General features: G+C 42.8%; 2 non-coding genes across 2 annotated transcripts; both read right to left on the minus strand.

Moving 5' to 3' along the window:
- Positions 1 to 1,815: 1,815 nt before the first annotated feature.
- trnav-cac (transfer RNA valine (anticodon CAC)) lies at positions 1,816 to 1,888 on the minus strand. Its single transcript has one exon. It is a non-coding gene; the product is annotated as a tRNA-Val (tRNA).
- A 569-nt stretch (positions 1,889 to 2,457) lies between these two features.
- On the minus strand, positions 2,458 to 2,530 carry trnav-aac (transfer RNA valine (anticodon AAC)). Its single transcript has one exon. It is a non-coding gene; the product is annotated as a tRNA-Val (tRNA).
- Between the last annotated feature and the right edge of the window lie 2,775 nt (positions 2,531 to 5,305).

A 5,305-nucleotide genomic window follows, 5' to 3' on the forward strand; every position in this document is an offset into this window, starting at 1 on the left:
ATTAATATATATTAAAACGTTTTCATAACTCTAATGAGCCGCTTCAAAACCACACACACCCATACATAAGAACCCATGAGCGCAAACACAAAAATCTTACCGTCGTTGTTCCAGATGATCTCCTCAGCGTTTGGAATTAACTCCTGTTGACTGGCTGAAAAATAATTTTACAGAACTTAAAACAGATGTTATAGCCTTATTTACAATACATGCACACAACACGCTCTGAGTCAATGAAAATAATCTGAAGACTTGCCTAAAAACTCGTTTAAATCGAAGTCGCTGATGTTGTTTCCGGACATTGTTGATCTTTAGTCTTAAATCGAAAGGTCAGTATGAGTCTGTCGAGCTGAAGACCAGACCTTCATACTTATACTGATGGCCACATGCCGGATCTGCTTGTAAGGCATTGTTCTGGTCTGGCCTTTGTGCATCAAGACCTATAGTCAACAAACCACTAAGAATATTGCAGGCCTTTATAAGCGCTAAAAAACAACCTGAGCCAAGAAACTAACTATAAAGATCTAAAATAACTAGCGCTTTTACAGTGATTTTTTTTTTTTTTTTAATAGCGATGCTTTGTTTGGTATTAAACAAGTCACAAACTACTCAGAACAGCGTTTATCCCCGCAAAAGAGATATTTGGGTTTATTTTACAAAGCTTATAAATTATATAGGTTAAAAGTATTCTGAATGTTTTGATACCACATGCCATACGTACTGTTGTCTGAGCCCACCCCCGCCACCCATGGTGTGAGTGATTTAGCCTTGAGTGTTGTGATCTATTTAGCATTGAGTGATCAGTTGTTTTTATTTTTTAAACGATTCCTTATCATCAGGGATTGAGACTGCTAAAATACCTTAAAAGCATATCCTTATCTTAAGTCTAACTCTTATGAGCTTTAAGACCCTAGAATGTATTTAAGTAAAACGACTGAACACATTATGTGAGAGATAAAATATAACCACAGCTTTTTTTTTTTTTTTTTACAAAAACAATTAACCTATACACACAAACACCCACACACACACCCTCTTTTTTAATTTTATTTTTAATTAAATTTGAGGGGAGAGACAGAGCCAGATACAGTGTGGATAACATAAGTACCCTATGCAAAACAGGCATTGTTAGGACCTGGGATCATAACAGACAACAGAACTTGTTGATCTTATAAAATGATTGGGCGAGAGAGAGAGAGAGACAGACAGAGAAAGTGTGAATATGATAAACGCACTATTCAAAACTGGCATTGTTAAGACCTGGGACCATTACAGACAACAGAACTTGTTGATCTTATAACGGTTTAGATTTACTAAACCATTACATGTATATTTAAAAAAGACCCCCAAACACTACAGGAAGAGCCGACCCATTCACACTCTACAGTTGACCAACAAGAAAAACAAGAACAACAGGTTATGGGCGGCCTTGTTGTTCAGGGTTTTATGGGTGTACACTTTCTGACGGATATGACGTAGGAATAATTAAGGAAATAACTCTACCTAAAATCACGCCTCCCAATTATGACGTAGGAATATTAATAAGCTTAGGGCATACGTCATAACAAAATAGGCCGCGCCCATAAAACCCTACTATCTACTCATAAGAGTAACAGCAATGTCGCCGATCCTGCTACGGTCGTATTGTAACAGCAACAACATGTATCGATTTTAAAACTGTCAGTTCCAGCGCCTCGCAAAGCTACCCTTCTGTGATCGTTTGTTCTCAAGGTCAGGATTTCTTGACACTCCGAGGGATGGCCGGCCGCGTTACAGGGACAGATATCACGGCACTAGCACGCGTGCACCGCGGGTTGTTTCCGCCCGGTTTCGAACCAGGGACCTTTCGCGTGTGAGGCGAACGTGATAGCCACTACACTAAGGAAACCGACCTGTCCTGGTGTTTCGAATGGCTCCCATCGAAGCCGGCTGGTAAAACGCGCACAGGCGTTTCCCGTGGGCCAGCCTGTGAGATAAAGGTTTCTATTTTCACTGACCTATTTTGCATTGCTCAAGGACACATCAGGACACTTTGGAAACTCTTTCAAAGGAAGAACGCCCTGAGCTATGACAAGACTTACACTTACCCCAACAAGGTGATGCTCAATGGCTTGTTCAAACAGCTGCTGCTCGTCTTGTGCCACCATCAGACAATCACAGAGCTATTGTGCCTTCTACACCTTACGGTAGCAACAAATCTAACTACTGCTTTACTTTAACAATAATAATGACGGCGATCACGATGACAACAAGAACAACAACAACAACATCATCATCATCATCATCATCATCAGATTTTAATTAAAAGTGGCTACACCAGCGTTTACAATTTCAACCTGTCGACGGACGGACGCTCTGAGAGCACCGATTTCGGGCACTCCAATGAAGAAAAGCTACCCACCGCCTCCGGGGAACCACGAGGGCAAACAGGACGAAAAGGGCCGGCCCACAGCAGGCTGTTTCCGCCCGGTTTCGAACCGGGGACCTTTCGCGTGTTAGGCGAACGTGATAACCGCTACACTACGGAAACTGACACCGCCACGTCTTGCTTCAAACGGTTACCGTTGAAGCCTGCTGGTAAAACGGGCTCAGGCATTTCAGGTCGGCTAGACTGTGAGATGGCGTCTGAAGTGCCGCGAAAGGATGCCATTTTCACAGACCTGTTTGGCATTGCTAAAGGGCACATCAGGACACTTCGGAAACTCTTTCAAAGGCAGGACGCCCTGCGCTCTGACAGTGCCTGCACTTAGCCCAACAAGGTGATGCTGAATGGCTTGTTCAAACGGCTGGTGGTCTTCCGTCACCACCAGACTATCAGAGCTATACTGCGCCTTCAACTACATAAGAGTCTATTTTGTTATGACGTATGCCCTAAGCTTATTAATATTCCTACGTCATAATTGGGGGGCGTGATTTTAGGTAGAGTTATTTCCTTAATTATTCCTACGTCATATCCGTCAGAAAGTGTACACCCATAAAACCCTGAACATCAAGGCCACCCATAAATACCCCCACCCCTCTGAAGGCAACGCCCCGAAACTCTCCTCTCTATTTAAGAACCCGCGCTGCTTTTAGGCAATACCTCTTTAATTCTCAGCATCAGAAACATCCCGCTTCTTCAACATGTCCAGCGACATCAACATGAAACCCCGCAAGAAACAATCCCGGGCAAGGGTTCCTGTACTCACCAATTTGAAGATTGAATGCTCCTGGGTGTTGTTCTGGGGGGCTCGACGGGGTTACCGCTTTAAAAGGGATCCCAGCTATGTTGGAGTGGAGCTTTTTGCTTTGGGAGAGAAGGAGGGTACGTTGGAACCTTTTGAGACGGTAATTGAATACTCTTATGAGGACTGGTTGAAGGTGATGGCCTGGAGAGATCTGGGGCTTGTGGATAAGACTCTAGAAGGCTTGCAAGAGGGTCCAAGAGAATGCGAAATGGAGTCTCCGACTCAGGGTTTTGAAAGGTGTGAATGGGAAAGCTTGCAGAACTACGGTAGAGTGGTGAAGAGTCTATCTCTAACTACAGATCGTAAGGTTTTGTTTAGCAGTACCCTGATTACAAACCCTATTGAAGGGGGTGTGGAGGATCCAGAAAAACAGGTTACTGAAATTATGTTTGACGCCGTGGACTGGCCGTTCTTGAAAGAGGTCATAAACTGTATAAATGATGGTTTTGACATCTTGACCAAATGTTCGCAACTGGATTTGGTTAGAAGGAGAATATGCTGGATTATGGATTATATATCCCCCTTGAATGACGACGACGATGATAAAACAGACGACGTGTGGGGTTTTGGAGGGGGGTCTGACGGCTCAGGGGCTACTCTCTTCTAAGAGGGCGGTGTGTCGTGACGTAGTGAAGAGATAGGATAAAAGGCGCAACAATTCAATCATGGTTGAAAATTAAAGAGAATGTCTTACCTGAAAGCTGCGGACGTCGACAGGCTCTACAGGCCTCTTCAAACCCGGGATCACCCCTGGTTCTATTCCCCAGGTTTTGTATACACTCTGGAACCCTTTGACTGCGGTTACTCTCCAAGACCTCAGACCCTGGACTGCTTCTGCAACTGGTTCTGTCATCAACACTCTGCAGCTAACCTGAGAGCGCTATTACACCATGTGCTTGACAGAAAAGTAGCCAACGCGAGCCTTTTCTCTACAGATTTAACCATCGATGAGGATCAACTTTCAAACCTGGAAAAGTTAATGGCTGCTGTAACAAAGACCGGGGGGTACGAACACTGGGATGAAGCGCTCAAGGGGGCCAAGAATGATATTAGGCCATTTCATCAACATCTGTATGACCTTTTACTGAGCATGTTTAATACACCTCTGTTTACTTTTAAAATAGGTCATATTGTTGTTTTATTTACATATGTAACTGAGGTGTGTGCCTACAAGATAAAGAAACAGGTATATTTGTTGATATAGATCAAGTAACCAATCATCTGATTTCTTTTTGTCTGGACCGTAGAAAAAATTGTTGTGTATGTTATACTTTTCTCAAATGTCTAAAAAGGGGTATCTGCTCTCCTGAAGTTGAATAAAAAACCTTGTATAAAAACTTTGCGCATAGTGTGGGTCTGTGTGGTTATTTGACAGAATGACTCGGCAAGCTCCCCAAATGCAGGAACTATACTACAACCCAGCCAAGATTGGGGGTTTGGCGGGTAAGAAGGGTTTTCAAAGAGGACTCGCTGAGGCCGGAGTGAAGGTTAATGATGTGGTTGTTTCAGAATGGTTACGGGAACAAGACGCCTATACCTTACATAAACCTCTCAGGATTAACTTTAAAAGAAACCGCGTATATGCAACTGACATAGACTCACAATGGCAAATGGATCTAGTCGATATGTCAAATTTATCAAAACATAACAATGGTCACAAATTTATGTTGATGTGTATCGATGTGTTATCAAAATATGCCTGGGCTCGCATTCTACATAATAAAACAGGTCGGGCGGTGACAAGGGCCTTTGAGGATATATTGTCCCAGGGTCGATGTCCTAAAAAACTGCAGACTGATAAAGGAAAAGAGTTTCTCAACAGAGAATTTCAGAATCTACTGAAGAGACACAAAATACATCATTTCACCACCGGTAATGAGCTTAAGGCATCGGTAGTGGAGAGGTTTAACCGCACCATAAAGACCAAAATGTGGAGATATTTTACAGCGGTCAACACGTTCAAGTATTTTGATAAAGTTCAGGATTTTATCGATACTTACAACCAAGGGTATCACACCAGTATTAAAATGAAGCCTATAGATGTGGATCAAAGTAATTCTTTTAAGGTCTATAAAAAA

The sequence above is a fragment of the Amia ocellicauda genome, chromosome 11 (assembly GCF_036373705.1).
Source record: "Amia ocellicauda isolate fAmiCal2 chromosome 11, fAmiCal2.hap1, whole genome shotgun sequence".
Taxonomy (NCBI): Eukaryota; Metazoa; Chordata; class Actinopteri; order Amiiformes; family Amiidae; genus Amia; species Amia ocellicauda.